Source organism: Mirounga angustirostris, unplaced genomic scaffold (assembly GCF_029215605.1).
Source record: "Mirounga angustirostris isolate CCGP_5_RB_7025 unplaced genomic scaffold, mMirAng1.0.hap1 SCAF_7, whole genome shotgun sequence".
NCBI classification, from domain to species: Eukaryota; Metazoa; Chordata; class Mammalia; order Carnivora; family Phocidae; genus Mirounga; species Mirounga angustirostris.
In genome coordinates this window covers 12,336,309-12,352,756 of record NW_026991715.1, presented here as the reverse complement: position 1 = coordinate 12,352,756, position 16,448 = coordinate 12,336,309, and the positions used below count along the sequence as shown (strand labels likewise).

At 44.8% G+C, this 16,448-nt stretch overlaps 1 long non-coding RNA gene across 2 annotated transcripts in view; it reads left to right on the top strand.

Moving 5' to 3' along the window:
- Positions 1-16,448, top strand: part of LOC135365335 (uncharacterized) — a 38,026-nt gene that overhangs the window by 4,137 nt on the left and 17,441 nt on the right. For both annotated transcript variants that reach the window (XR_010412955.1, XR_010412956.1), the window contains 3 exons: positions 7,786-8,110; positions 9,091-9,523; positions 9,605-9,808. This is a non-coding gene — a long non-coding RNA (uncharacterized LOC135365335). The remainder of the gene's footprint in view (positions 1-7,785; positions 8,111-9,090; positions 9,524-9,604; positions 9,809-16,448) is intronic.

Genomic DNA, 16,448 nt, shown 5'->3' with positions numbered 1-16,448 from the left:
CTCTGCTGCTCCCCCACTTGTGCTCACTCTCTCTGTTAAATAAATAAAATCTTTTAAAAAGAAAGAAAGAAAGAAAGAAAGAAAGAAAGAAAAAAAGAAAGAAGAAAGAAAGAAAGAAAGAAAGAAAGAAAGAAAGAGAAAGAAATAGAAAGAAAGAAGAAAGAGAAGGAACACATCCCAGCTCCTGTTGTGACCACACTTGCCTCTCACCCACCCACAATAGAACCGAGCCTTCCATTCAGATCTCAGGCATCCCTGAGTTTTGGCCAGATCACACCTTCCTACCTCACTGGCTTTGTTCTCCTGTCCCTTGCCTAAAATGCACCTTGCCCCAGTACCCTGCCTTCTGGGAGAAATAGCAACTCCTCTCCAAGTTGATACTCCCCTGTTCAAGGATCATGTCTTCCAGAAGGTCCCCCCATGGGAGGGAATCTCTCCATTTCTGGGATTCCATAGAATTTCACTTTCACTTTCTGGTAGCTGTTGAACGTTCAGCTCTGCTACAGGAATTTGTGTTTGATCTACTACCAGATAAAAGGCTCCTGAGGGCTGGACAGCCCCTAAGGCAGAGCCTTATTCAGTGGACCCCAGCTTGTTCTTCTTGTATTGAGTTGTAGCAAGACAATTTTTTTTAGAATATTAATTTGTGTCTTACTTATGCTACTTTAGAGAAATCAGAAAGAATACCAGGCACTGTTTTGTTTTGTTTTGTTTTCTGATTGTATTTTACCTCCCTCATTCCAAGAAAGCAGTTGCCTTTGAAAACTCTTGCCTCAGGGGCTAAAGAAGTAGCTTCTGAACAACCTCTCCTCTTGGCCTTTTTCTCCCCCTAAAGCCTAAACCGATTGAAGAGATGATGGTGGGTGTTCAAGGGTAGAGTAGGCTGGGGAGGCAGGCTCTTTAGAAGTGCTTTATGGCTGGTAGCTGAATGGAAAGGATGTGGTTCTCTGGAAAACAGTTTGGAGGTTCCTCAAAAAGTTGAAAATAGAGCTACCCTATGACCCAGGAATTGCACTACTGGGTATTTACCCCAAAGATACAAGTGTAGTGATCCGAAGGGGCACCTGCACCCCAATGTTTATAGCAGCAATGTCCACAATAGCCAAATATGGAAAGAGCCCAGAAGTCCATTGACAGATGAATGGATAAAGAAGATGTGGTTCATACATACAATGGAATATTATGCCGCCATCAAAAAAAATGAAATCTTTCCATTTGCGATGGTGTGGATAGACCTAGAGGGTATTATGCTAAGTGAAATAAGTCAATCAGAGAAAGACAGTTATATGATCTCACTGATATGAGGAATTTGAGAAACAAGGCAGAGGATCATAGGGGACGGGAGGGAAAAATGAAACAAGATGAAACCAGAGAGGGAGACAGACCATAAGAGATTCTTAATCTCAGGAAACAAGCTGAGGGTTGCTGGAGGGGAGGGATGGAGTAGCTGGGTGATGGACATTGGGGAGGGTATGTGCTATGGTGAGCGCTGTGTATGGCATAAAACTAATGAATCACAGACCTGTACCCCTGAAACAAATAATACATTATATGTTAATAATAAGAAAATTAAAAAAAAAGATATGTCATTTGCAAATATCTTCCCATTAAAAAAAAAAAAAAAAGATGTGGTTTCTTTACAGGGGTAGGACCTGTGCTTCATTCCCTAGAAGTATTTCAAAAAAGAGTAGGTCTGTGGTGCACCTAAGAAGGCCAGACTCTAGGAACTAGTGTCTCCAGCCATGGCACAAAGCAGGATCATTCCTGGGACTATACAGATTTAAGCAATAAGCCTATCAGTGACAACCAAGATGAACTGAAGCCTAGAGATACTTAGTCCATCAGCATTCACATTCTTGAATTCTTCTGTCATCCTGAGAGGGAAGGGAGCTCCCTCCAATAAAAATTAAAAGCCTGGTAGGATATTGGCCAAGAGTTGGAATTCATTTGATCTATAAAAAAATAAAATAATACAGCTTTCAATGTTAGCTAAGATCTTGGCTATTGAACCGAATGCTGAATCAAAAAGGAATTTTCTCTAAACTGGGATCAGATTCATTGACTTGCACTGCACTGGACCCCAGGGTAAGAATCTGCTAAGAACACCTCAGTTTTTAATCCAGAAAAAGTTCAAGTCATGAGCAAAAGAGTGCAGACAGATAGTATAAGAATAGAGGATGATCCGAAGGGGTACATGCACCCCGATGTTTATAGCAGCAATGTCCACAATAGCCAAAGTGTGGAAAGAGCCAAGATGTCCATCGACAGATGAATGGATAAAGAAGATGTGGTATATATACACAATGGAATATTACGCAGCCATCAAAAGGAATGAAATCTTGCCATTTGCAATGATGTGGATGGAACTGGAGGGTATTATGCTGAGTGAAATAAGTCAATCAGAGAAAGACATGTATCATATGACCTCACTGATATGAGGAATTCTAAATCTCAGGAAACAGACTGAGGGTTGCTGGAGTGGTGGGGGGTGGGAGGGATGAGGTGGCTGGGTAATAGACATTGGGGAGGGTATGTGCTATGGTGAGTGCTGTGAATTGTATAAGACTGTTGAATCACAGACCTGTACCTCTGAAACAAATAATGCATTATATGTTAAAAAAAAGAAGAAGAAGAAAAAGATAGCAGGAGGGGAAGAATGAAGGGGGGAAATCAGAGGGGGAGATGAGCCATGAGAGACGATGGACTCCGAAAAACAAACTGAGGGTTCCAGAGGGGAGGGGGGTGGGAGGATGGGTTAGTCTGGTGATGGGTATTAAAGAAGGCAAGTTCTTCATGGAGCACTGGGTGTTATACGCAAATAATGAATCATGGAACACTACATCAAAAACTAATGATGTACTGTATGGTGATTAGCATAACATAAAAAAAAAAAAAAAGAATAGAGGATGGTGTCACTCAGGGATCAGGTAAGCCCCTGCAAGCTGTGGAGCTAAGAGATGCACTTTGGCTTCCTTCTGCAAGTGTGCATTTTGCATTATGGCAGCTCATAAAATAGTCATTCTTGGTCCTTGGCAGGCAGCAGGCACTTGCCAGAGGTTCCAAATGCACATCATCATCATCCACAAATAACCACAATGGTTAAATACTTCCTATAAACGTGTGACACATGGAAGCCTTCCAATTTTTCTCAGGTAGGAGATGAATAAATGTTACGGAATGCCCTGGGATTTTTTAGAACTTTGATGACAAAAAAATTGGGAAAAAGTATGATTTAAAGTTGTAAGCCATTGGGCGCCTGGGTGGCTCAGTGGGTTAAGCATCTGCCTTTGGCTCAGATCATGATCACAGGGTCCTGGGATCGAGCCACGCATTGGGCTCCCTGCTCAGCAGGGAGCTTGCTTCCCCCTCTACCCCTCCTCCCTGCTTGTGCTCTCTCTCTCTCTCTCAAATAAATAAAATCCTTAAACAAAAAAACAAAGTTGTAAGCCCTTTCTGAATGACTTTTGGGAAAAACGAACTCTTTGTTCTTGGAAAAATATGTCACAGTCTTTGAATAACATAAATATAAACCGAGGAACCAAGGAGACCCCACCCCTTTCTTTTGGGAACCCTGAGATGCCACTGTTCGTCTCTATACAGATGTTGAAATAAATAAGCTAAGTGCTCTGGGCGATCATATGAATAGGATGTATGTCTCCACGGACTTTGTCGTTACTTTGGAATAAGTGGATCTTTTCTCTGTATGGGTGGTGTGTGTGGTCAAGCTGGGGCCCACAGAAGACTAGTTGAAGAGACTGGTGGGAGACACGAGATAGCTTCATGGTCCCCTTCCTCTGCAGAAGAGACTTGGGAAGGACCGGCTTAGAACAATCATGCAGGTGACCTTCTGTCGGTGGTGATCAAGACCTGTTGAGTAAGGTATTGCCGTTGGGCCATTTGCTGTTGTGAGTGTCTCTGGCCACTCACATCTGGAGGCAGGGGGTGGGGGACAAGCTGGGGCAGCCTTTCCTCTCAGTCATTCTGGGAAGAGGCGGATTCTGGCTGAAGCAAAGAGGAGGTGGGCTATGAGAAGGGGGTGGAAACTCCTTCCTTTTCCCCAGCAGACGTTGCAAAATGTGATGCCAGTCTAGGATTTTTGTAGTGGGGGCAGGGCGATTCCCTCCAGGTGGAAGCAGGAGGCAGCCCTTTGGGGGATCCCAGAGCACATCTGAGCTCTCAGAGAAGCCACATCAAGCAGGACTATGAGGCTCTGCATTATACAGAGTTCATTTCATTGTACCCAACCCCTCAGAGATGTCTTCATTTCTACTTAGTCATTGCGGGGCTGTGAGCGATCGAGGGAAGGTTCGAGTTGGACTCCCAAAAGGGCTTGATATCTCCTCTCTGAGGCCAGAGTTGGGGACACAGTGATGAGTCCAAGGACGCGTCATCCCCAAGAATCACTGGCAACAACATTAAGCAAGACAGCAAGAAGAACAAAGAGGGCTTGTTGCACATGCATGAGACAGCATCCTGCACATCCCTTTTTTTTTTTTCTAAGATTTATTTATTTGAAAGTGAGAGAGACAGACACAGACAGACAGCACCTGGGAAGGGCAGAGGGAAAGGGAGAGAGAGAGAGTCTCAAGCAGACTCCATGTTAAACACAGAGCCGGATGCGGGGCTTGATCCCAGAACCCCGAGATCATGACCTGAGCCAAAACCAAGATTCGGACACTTAACTGACTGTGCCACCCAGGTGCCCCACGTCCTGCACATTCTTCAACGTGCCTGGGGATTGCTTTGCAAAGACTAGAGTCTGAGATCATGCTGGTGGGGTCTGGAATCTTCTTCATGAGAATATTAATAGAAATGTGATTATCTAAGGTTATGGTTGCAGGCCTTTGAGAGCTTCTGTGGGCTTACAGCCTGAGCAGCATCTCCTGGTGAGGAAGGCCACCTGGCCAAGCAGCTGTCATCCTCTGTCTCTGGGTCCCACCTTCTTCTGAGACTTTTCCACCCCAATTCCTGCTGCCACCTCCCAGCCTGGCCCCAGGGAATGCTTCTCCCCCTCTTCAGCACTTTGGCCTGAGCAAGGATCAAGCTACTCTCCTTAGATCTCTTGAGCATGGAATTATCTCAATACTAAAAGAAGTCAACTCATACTCAAATAAATTTTAAATTTGAAACAAATACAGAACTCTAATTATTAAAAAAGGCTGAATTGCTTTAGGCTATATGTTTTTAATTTTTCAGAACAAAATATTGGCCAAAATACATGATTAAAAAAAGATATAAATAACACAAAGTTTTTCAATATGCAGATCCAGATCCCACCGTAACTTCACTCCAGTGCTGGGGGCAATTCCACACATATCTCTGAATTCTTTGTCTACACTCCAGCCTGTCTCTATGGACCAAATGCCATCATATTCTCTACCATACTACAGTGGTGTTTTGAATGCCTTATTCTCTCTTTTATCCCAGTCACCCACCTTGGTGGCTCCCCACCCTTTCTCATGTCCATCCTGAAGGACAGGCTTTCTTCAGAGTTGATCAACAATTCAGAGTAGACTGACAGAGGAATGGCTATACAGATCCACAATACCACAAACAATGGCAGAGTTGTAGCATATTCTTACCACAGTTATAGAAAATTTTTTTTTAAAGATTTATTTTTAAATTTATTTTAGAGCGAGAAAGAGAGCACATGACCAGGAGGGGCAGAGGGAGAGAGAATCCCAAGTAGACCCCATGGGGAGCTGAGCACAGAGCCCAATCTCAGGACCCTGAGATCACAACCAGAGCCGAAACCAAGAGTCAGACGCTTAACCAACTGAACCACCCAGGCGCCCCAGTTAGACACATTTAGTAAGAGGAAGACAGTTTCTCTTATCCCCTGCCACTCTGTGTGGCTGATTGTGCTTTCCAAAATGGCTACAGCAAAATTTGGGGGCCCACATGCTCTTCCAGAACGTATTCCTATTTCCCCTCCCCAAACGGAGGTAGGGCTTGTGAATGAACAGAATGTGGCGGAAGTGATACCCCACATGATTTCCAAAGCTAGAATACCCTCTCTACTTGCTTGCTTGCGCACTCTCTCAACACACTCACTCTTGGAAGCCATCCACCATGCTTCAAGGAAGCTCAAAGCAGCCCATGCAGAAAGACCACATGGAGATGCCCAGGTGAACAGGAATTGAGTCCCTCCCCCCCCAATAGCCAGCATAAACTATGAGCTATGTCAGTGATTGAGCTTCCAGATGATTCTTGGTACCATAGAGCAAAGAAAAAGCACCCCCTCTGTGCCCTGTTGGAATCCGTGACCCTCATAATTATGAGCATCACAAAAAGCTGCTTTACACCATGACATTTTGGGGTAACTTGTTACCCAGCCGTAATTCCTAGAACATGCTAGTAGATTGGATACACAGATAGTGACTGAATCCATATTTATTTTCTTCATAGAATTTATACTCCCCTATTTCTGAGATTCCTTTCATGGCTGCACACAATGTGGGAGTTTCAGGGGCCCTGAGTTTGGACCAGTCCAGAGATATTCTTAGGAGTCAGACATACAGAGTTGGAAAATACCAATTTTGTTACTGGTATGTTCATTGGTAAATATGGCTTGAAAACCACGGCCAAGTGGGTTTGCTAATATCTCGCTCCTCAATTAGACAAGGTCACTCACCCCTAGGTACTGGCCCAGCAGAATAATTGTAGACCTCCTCCCCACTTCCATCCCCCCAACCCCGAGCCGAGCCACGTAGACCCCTTGTTGCAAGGCAGGGAAGCCTTTCTAACGCTGAGAAAGGGGCTCAGTGGGCATGCCCAGTTCCTTTTCCCAGCTCACCAATCAGACCACTCCCTCCTCCTGCTAGCAGAATTAGGGGTGGGGAAAAACAGCAACAGGGCTAGCTCCCCAGAGCAACTTCCACGTGGGAGCGTGACTGTCATACCTCTCAGTCAGATTACTATGAAATATTATATTTCTTAAGTTTTTCTACTTTAGCTTTGTTCTAAGCAAACACTCCCATGAAATCAGGGATTCTATGGGCTAATTATATATTTATTCCAATATACATTAAAATAAGCACTCAACTATTAAAAATTGTCCGTGTGCCATTTAAAATAATTTCTCACATATCAGTGGCTGTATATCACACTTGAGGAAATGATACTATAAGAAACTGACACAGAACACCCCACAAAATGAGAATGAGTAAGTTCCAGCTCAGGCAGATACATAATTAAGTGTTTGATCAAAGACAAACATGACCCATGAAAATTGACATTAAATGAAAAAAATTAGAGAGGATTACATGTTACTATTTTTTTTTTCCCCAATAGCGTAATCCACAGGGAGGATGGTAGCAGAAGATTTATGAAGCAGGAACTGAAAATCATATGACATTAAAATGGGGTCTCCTGGGGGCGCCTGGGTGGCTCAGTGGGTTAAGCGTCTGCCTTTGGCTCAGGTCATGGTCCCAGGGTCCTGGGATCAAGCCCCGCATCGGGCTCCCTGCTCGGCGGGACGCCTGCTTCTCCCTCTCCTTCTGCCCCTCCCCCTGCTTGTGCTCTCACTCTGTCAAATAAATAAAATTTAAAAAAATAATAAAAATAAAAATAAAATAAAATGGGGTCTCCTAATTCTTCCTGTCATGCCAGCGTTGTGGGATGTTTCAAATGACTATGATTCTGGATGCTGAACCTTCATGTGTTTATGTGCCAACTGCTGTTCTATGAGTCTTTGAGGCAGAAGTTTGCTCTCCCTCACCCTTGGTAACAACAGCTGCTGCCCATTTTTTTTTTCTCTTCCCTTCTTCTTTGTCTCACTCCCAGAGCCCACAGGGGAGATGCCAGAGAGGGATGCCAGCCTGGAGTGCAGTCACAGAACCATAGCAGGATGGTGGTTAGACTGTTTTTGGTTGCTAATAGTAGTCTCTTAGGGCTGTTTCCATTTGAGAGTGATACCGGTTTGAAAGAGAAGATAATCTCCTTTCATCCTGACAGCCCACACTGGAATGTCCTCGTCACTTGGTTTCCCGACTCACTGCACAAAGAGGGAGAGCTCTGGAAGCCAGCCAGGCCATAGAAGTAAAAATCAGTGGTACCAGAGCTGGAAAATGCCCTCTTGTACCAACGACCTTTTTTTGCCAAGTTGAAGGTGAGGCTGTCGTTTCTGACCATTTCTTAGTCACTCTTCTGAAGCTTGTATCTCCTTTGACTTGCCTTCCCAGCTTATGCCAAACACAGATCTGTTCTGGGAGGAACGGAAAGAACACTTAGTCAGGAGCTGGGTTCTGACTTTGCTCTGCTACCAGCTTGTACTGGGATATTGGCTTCTAAGTTCTTCAGGCCTTGGTTTCCCCCTCTTTCGATTAAAGGAATTTTTTCATACTGAGCTCCATAGAACCGTAGGATCCCTGGATTTCCCCCAGACTTAATTAATTTATTTTTAAAGATTTTATTTATGTATTTATTTACGTATGTATGTATTTATTGAGTGTGTGAGTGGGGGGAGGGGCAGAGGGAGAGAGAGAACCCAAGCAGACTCAGTGCTGAGCAAGGAGCCCAATGTGGGCTTGATCTCATGACCCCAAGATCATGACCCAAGCTGAAATCAAGAGTTGGATGCTCAACCAACTAAGCCACCCAGGTGCACCTCCCCAGACTTAATTTAACGAGGGATTTAAAGATTTAATGAGGGGCGAAAGATAGGCTGGGAGTCTGGGATTAGCCTCCTCCCTGTAACACACACACACACACACACACACACACAACACACAACTCTGGGGCGCCAGGGTGGCTCAGTCAGTTAAGCGTCTGCCTTCAGCTCAGGTCATGATCCCGGGGTCCTGGGATCCAGCCCCACATGGGGCTCCCTGCTCAGCGGGCAGTCTGCTTCTCCCTCTCCCTCTGCCCCTCCCCTCTTACCCACTTGTGTGCTCTCTCTCTCTCTCTCACTCTGCTCTCTCACATAAATAAATAAAATCTTTAAAAACAAAACAAAACAACACCCAACTCCTCCAGCAACCAAACCAGCTTGGCTTTGAAATTTTACTTTATATCTTGGAATTCTAGGAATGGTTTTATTTGGTATGGGGAGAGAACTCACTGCTGATTTTTTTTTTTTTTAATCCATAGGACTTAAAAAGGTCTTTAAAGAGTCCTTTTGATCTCTGGTGTCTATGATTCCAGAAACCCTGAATAGATTCTACGGCACAAATCCTTCTTTGTGGGATTTTTTTTCTTTTGGTCCCATGCCATACCCAATTTTTATTAAGCTGAGGAGAAAGGATTCACTTCTGGGAAGCGTGTTGTATTTAGATCCAGAGGCAAGAGTGGGTGACATGGGCATTGTGACCACCAGTGATCACCAGGGAGCCAACTCAAGAGTCACTTAAGCCTACTCATCAGAGGACAATGGTCCATCCGATTCTGCTCAGTCTCCAGCAGAGTTACTGCTATCCCTCCATGTTACCCCCATCACAGTGATGTCCCTGATGAACCCCCTCAAGTTGTGGTGTGGACAAAGGCAACAGCCGGTGAGCAGTGGACCGCCAGGGCATTTAAAAAGGTACAGTTCCACTCTGAGAGGCATCCTATCGTCTCAAAACAAGATAAGATAATCCCTCTGAGTTCTTTCTCTCTGTCCCAGGACACCGCGCTATCACTCCAGCAACGAGGGCAGCAAACAAGGGAGACCTCCTCCCAGGTTAGGCAGCAGTGATCACGTTCAGCCACAGTAACGTGCTACCAGAGAGGCTGAGGCACCTGTGAGGTGGCGGGAGCAGACGAAGTTCTTTGGCCAGAGGGAATGAAGGACTGAAGGAGTGAATGACTTCCATGAATTGAAGGATCGGTAGGTATCCTTCCCATTCATGTGTAGAAATCAGGACAGTACGATGCAAAGAATTATCTGCTATCTCTGGACACGTTGGAAGGACACAAATGGCCCCTGCCCCAGAGCTGGGAAGTGCTTTGTCCTCCCCATCAAACACCTTCTCTGCAGAACACAGCCCAACAGCCATAAGCACTGACCTGACTTCTGGGCTAACTGGTGCCCACACCACTCTGATCATGTCCTGGCCAGTAGGACATCTAGCATCATAGGTGGCCCCTACGTTGGCTGTTTGGATTTCCACCAAGATAAAAAAAATATAGATAGCTACCACCCATATGTTAAAAAAACCCTGCTTATATATAATTAAAACTTTATGATGCAATAAACTTTGCCCAAATTTCAGGGAACTCTATTAAGAAACTAAACGTGTGATTAAATAAATTGCAGAAAGAAAGCCTGCTTTGGCAAAACCCAATTCAACAAATGAATTCATTGATTCACTTATTCAACAGACATCTATCGGCCCCTCTTAGGTGCCAGACGTTGTGTGAGAAGTTGCAGGAAATCCAGACAGAATACAGCTCCCATCCTGACCACATACACACGAAAAATATCGAACTAATAAGAATGATGTCATGACAGATATAAACCAAGCACTTTGGAAATTGAGAATGGGGAGGTCTTCTGTCCCAAGGATGGGTAGGAGTTTTACAGGTAGACATGGAGGATAGTATATTAGAGAGAGGACAAGTCTCACAACATTCCGAGTTGCATACATTTACTTGACCATTTAGGAAAATCGTGGATCCAATTGGACTACAGGGCAGGGTGGGAGTGGAAGGCTGAGGGAAGGAGCAGAAGACAAAGGCTGAGGACTTTGGGCTTAATTCTCAAAGCAATGGAGAGTGATCCAAAACGAATAGTTATGTGATCAGGGTATTAGGAAATTTGACCTGGTTCTTGGTGTGAGTGGGTTGGGGGAAGGAGGGAAGCGAAGAAGGCGGTAAGGCCATTTTAGAGGACCCTGCAGGAGTCTTGCCTGGGAGGTCTGGATAAGGAGTTGGCCGTGGAAACAGACAAGAGACAATGGATAGAGGAGCCAATTCTCAGGCTGAATCCTCAGACTTAGTTGTGGACTGGCTGGCGGAAGCAAGTAATGAGGTGACTGAACTCTTCACCAGGCTCCGGGGAGAAGGAAGCGGATGTATTTAGCACAAAGAAGTCAGGAAGAAACATATCTTGGGAAGATAAACTTGTTTGATTTGGGGGGGCTTCTTAGGGAAAGAGAATGAGTGAACTGACCTGCCTTCTATTTTTTTTTTTTTAAGATTTTATTTATTTGACAGAGAGAGACACAGCGAGAGAGGGAACACAGCAGGGGGAGTGGGAGAGGGAGAAGCAGGCTCCCCGCTGAGCAGGGACCCCCCCCCCCGATGTGGGGCTCCATCCCAGGACCCTGGGATCAGGACCTGAGCCGAAGGCAGACGCTTAACGACTGAGCCACCCAGGCGCCCCTGACCTGCTTTCTATTAACTCTCTTATCAAACAGAATTGCACAGCTGTTATCAGTAGAATAGAGCCTGAAGGGAAATGTGACTGAGGTAGAGGTGAGGGACATCTGTGCACCCACTGAAGGAATGGAAAATGCTTTACAGGGACAGTCTACTCTGTGTGATTTACCCAGATAAGAAAGTACAGATTCACTTAATTAGCTTTTCCATTTTATTAATGACTTTATTTTTTTTTTTTAATTTTACTAAGGTATAATTGATGGATACAATTGTAATATATTTAAAGTGTACTATAAAGGGCGCCTGGGTGGCTCAGTTGGTTAAGCGACTGCCTTCGGCTCAGGTCATGATCTGGAGTCCCGGGATCGAGTCCCACATCGGGCTCCCTGCTCGGCAGGGAGTCTGCTTCGTCCTCTGACCCTATCCCCTCTCAGGTGTTCTCTCTCTCTCATTCTCTCTCTCTCAAATAAATAAATAAAATCTTAAAAAATAAAAATAAAAAAAATAAAGTGTGCTATATGGGGGCGCCTGGGTGGCTCGGTTGGTTGAGCGTCCGATTCTTGATTTCGGCTCAGGTCATGATCTCTGGGTCTTGAGATCAAGCCCCATGCTGGGCTCCACACACAGCAGGGAATCTGCTTGAGATTCTCTCTTCCTCTGTCCCTCCCTCTGCTGTCTCTCTCTCTGTGTCTCTCAAATAAATAAATAAATAAATCTTAAAAAGAAATCTCCATGTGAGTCATTTTAAAGTTGGTTTTAACACTGCATGAAAATCTAGTTCTACTTATTTTGCTATGCCTTTTCTTCCTCCAAGATAGAAACTTGTCTGCATATTTTATTCAGCCATTATTTGAAAGAACGTCCAGATTTATTTTAAGATCAATGCAATTCAACTACTTTGGATTCTGGCGTGCTCTTTCTTGACCCATACCAGACCCTGGCAGGAATTCGCAGTGGTTTCAACTGGGAGAAAATAATTTGCCTTTATTTATTTATTTATGTATTTATGTATTTATTTATTTATTTATTTATTTCTCCCCGCTGAGCAGAGAGCCCACTGGGGGGCTAGATCCAGGACATTGGGATCAGGACCTGAGCCAAAGGCAGCTACCCAACCGACTGAGTCACCCAGGCGCCTAATTTGTCTTTAATTTATAGGTCTCACCATTAGTCTGGGAAGGTCAAACCTAACTTCGTTTTTTTAAACTTCGAAATCCAAAATGGCTGGAAACAGAACTCTTTTATAAAGTAATTTTCACATAGTTTTTCCAGAATAGCCATAAAATAATCTCTCTTTTACTCCTTTTACCCTCACTCCACAAAATGTAAAGAAACTGATGAAGAAATTCATCTAAAGATATTTCAAAAATTCAAGCCAACAGAGATCCAGAAAGTCAGTCCAGTCTATCTCCTAGCCAGGAGGTGAAAGCCTACGGAAGCCTTGGGTCTCAGCATGAGAGGGTGGTTTCGGAATTGCTGAGCAAAGTCATATAGCAATGAGCTAGGGGCACCAGGGTGGCTCAGTTGGTTAAGCATCTGCCTTCAGCTCAAGTCATGATCCCAGGGTCCTGGGATGGAGCCCCGCATGGGACTCCCTGCTCAGCGGGAAACCTGCTTCTCCCTTTCCCTCTGCTGCTCCCCCTGCTTGTGCTCACTCTGTCAAATAAATAAATAAAATCTTAAAAAAAAAAAAAGAAAGAAAGAAGGAAGGAAGGAAATGAACTAAAGAAAGAAGGAAATGGAAACAAAGCCCCTGGCTAACCAGCGGGGCCTCCTGGACCCCCGGACTCCAGAGCATCTGTAGGCTGGGGGCATCCCAAGAAATAATAAAACCGATAATAAAAGTCAATATCCCTGCTGTAGGGCAGTTACTTCCGCCGGCCACTGGGTATTCACAATGGCATTCACCCTGTCCACAACAGCCCCGGGAGGGTGAGGGTGTGCTTTTCAATCTCATTTCACGGATAAGGACATCAAAGGCTCCAAGCAAGCTGCAAAGTGGCAGATTTATGATCCAGACCATTTGTCTGACTCCAAATTGTGTGCCTGCCCCTCCAGCCTGTTTTTCTCACACACTTGAGCGGGAGGCCCGCTAAGACTCCTGGCTGTGGGCTGAGCTGTTCAGAAGCTGAGCTCTTGCGCATAGAACTGAGACTCCACATTCTTCTGGCCAAGGGTTGTTCGCTTTAGAAGTTCTTACTTTTCCATTTTGCTGAAGGTTATTTTCTACTTTCTCCTGCTCATAGCAGAATAACTATTTTTCTACCGTTATATGAAAACAGGCTAAGGATTCTGTTGCCCTTCTGCTAATCCTCCTGATGTTTTTGCTTCCTTACCCATTGGCGGCGAGCTTTCAAATGCTAATCTTTCCCTGTCTCCCACTCTCTCCAAATTGCTGCTTGTTGAGCTCCTTTGGTAACTACTATTGTGTTTTCTCAGACTCTTGGTCTCAGGGTCGTGGGATCAGGGCTCCACGCTGGGTATGGAGCCTGCTTCAGATTATCTCTCTCTCTCTCTCCCTCCCCACCTAAATAAATAAATAGTCTTTTTTATTTTATTTTATTTATTTATTTGACAGAGAGAGAGACATTGAGAGAGGGAACACAAGCAGGGGGAGTGGGAGAGGGAGAAGCAGGCTTCCCACTGAGCAGGAAGCCCAATGTGGGGCTCGATCCCAGAACCCTGGGATCATGACCTGAGCCGAAGGCAGATGCTTAACGACTGAGCCACCCAGGCGCCCCTAAATAAATAAAATCTTAATAAAAAAAAGATTTAGGGGCGCCTGGGTGGCTCAGTTGGTTAAGCAACTGCCTTCGGCTCAGGTCATGATCCTGGAGTCCCGGGATCGAGTCCCGCATCGGGCTCCCTGCTCGGCAGGGAGTCTGCTTCTCCCTCTGCTTCTCCCCCCTCTCATGTGCTCTCTTTCATTACAAAAAAAATTTAAAAAAAAATAATAAAATAAAAAGATTTAGGGGCGCCTGGGTGGCTCAGTTGTTTAAGCCTCTGCTTTCGGCTCAGGTCATGATTCCAAGGTCTTGGGATCAAGCCCCAGGTGGGGTTCCTTGCTCAGTGTGTGGTGGTGGTGGTGGGGTCTCCTTCTCCTCCCTCTGCCCCTTCTCCCGCTCATGCTCTCTCTCAAATAAATAAATAAATAAAATCTTTTTAAAAAAAAATTAACAATGTGTGCTTCAGAGTGCATCGTTTATCACTCTTGCATCTTCCCTTGAGCTACCCTTAGCTTGAAATGCTCTTTGTCTTCTCCTCAGCTAGGACACGTGTGGGATATATCATCTAAATCATCACATATTCATCGATAGGTTTCTTTTTACTCTGGGAGGCAAAGGGCCTCTTTGCTGAGAGCAGGCTTTTTATTTATTTATTTTTGAAGATTTTATTTACTTATTTTAGAGAGAGAGAGAGTGAGAGAGCACAAGCCTGGGGGAGAGGCAGAGGGAGAGGGAGAAGCAGGCTCCCTGACTGAGCCACCTAGTTGCCCCCCATTCCTTTCTTTCAGTGCACAATGATATTACTCCATGGTCTCCTGCCTTCCCTTGTTGCTGTGGAGTCCTAGTCTAGGGCCAAACAGATACTTTGTCTTTTGTCTGAAAGTATGTAAAATTTCTCTTTATCCTTGCAACTCGGAAAACTAGCCCGCAGAATCTAGGAATAGACGTATTATTTTTCTAATCCTGCCTGAGACTTGCTAAACCTTTTCAAGTTGATGACTTCAGTTTACTTAAACCAGAATTTTTGTTCTTTGTTTTGAGATGTTTCTTGTGCTTGGGACGCCTGGGTGGCTCAATTGGTTAAGCGTCTGCCTTGGGCTCAGGTCATGATCCTGGGGTCCCGGGATCGAGCCCCACATCAGGCTCCCCGCTCATCAAGGAGCTTGCTTTTCCCTCTGTCTGCTGCTCCCCCTGCTTGTGTGCTCTCTCCCTCTCTCTCTGACAAATAAATAAATAAAATCTTAAAAAAAAGAAGAGAGATTTCTTCTGCTTGACCACCACACCATTAATCAGATTCTCAATTTCACCTTTCCTCCCTTTTTATGTTTTCACTGAATAACTTAGCTTCAAAATAATGCTTGTTCAGCCCAGAGAGGCTTGAGTGAGGGCTTATTTATTATTATTTTTTTAATTACTATTAAAGGTATCTTCTGTCTCCTCTAATAAATCAGTGCAGCAGAAGCTAACCCAATTCTGGGTGTTTCTGTGGGCTATTGGGTTTTTTGTTGTTGTTATTGTTGTTTTTGGCTTCTGGGGTGCCTAGGACCATTTCTTTCTTTTTTAGATTCACGTATAATGGACATACAGTGTTATATTAGTATAGACAGTGTATAATATAGTGATTCAACAATTATGTACATTTCTCAGTGCTCATCCAGATTCTAAGACCATTTCTCTGTTTACTCTTGGGTCCATCTGCCCCTGAGGGTACGTCATGCTCTGGAGGTACGTTAAGCGGAGGGAAAGCTGTTTGTGATACTGCGGATGCAGGGCTAGACCTGTGATGAACAAGCAGACAAACCGTTGTTACAGGATTTTTTTCTTCATCAGTGCTCACAGTTCTTGGTCACGCTGCTTCCAAGAATGAAGAGGTGGACCAGACAGAGTGGTGGGTAGCAAAGCAAGGTTTATTGAGCAATAGCAAAATGATAGTACAAAGCTCCCGAGGAGGGAGGGGACCCAAAAGGGTTGCCAACGGAATTTCTAAGTCTAGGGGTTTTTATGGGCTTGTTGGTGGGCTGTTTTAATCTGATTAACCCTCCCTGCGCCTGTCATCCAATTAGGTTTTTGTCACCTATGTATCACATGGGAAAGGCTGGAGGGCTCCTTCCAGGGTGGTGTAAAATCCTTTAAAGGGTGGTTTCCTCTTAGGGTGGGGGAGGGGGGTGCCCCTTGTCCCTGCCTGCCTGCCTTTCAACTATCCTTCATCACCCTGACTCTTTCCTTGGTCAAGCACCAGAGAGGAGCTTCCTGCTTCCTTTCCTTTCACCAGTAAAGTCTGGTGTTTTTTAGGGAAAGAGAGAAGGACGTGCCCTGTTCAGCTGCCCCAGGGTGTCCAGCAGAACTTCTTGGCCCACTTGGAGGCAGATTGGCCAGTCTTGTCTTCTTGAGTGGAGATCTACAGATCTTTTCAAGGCAATC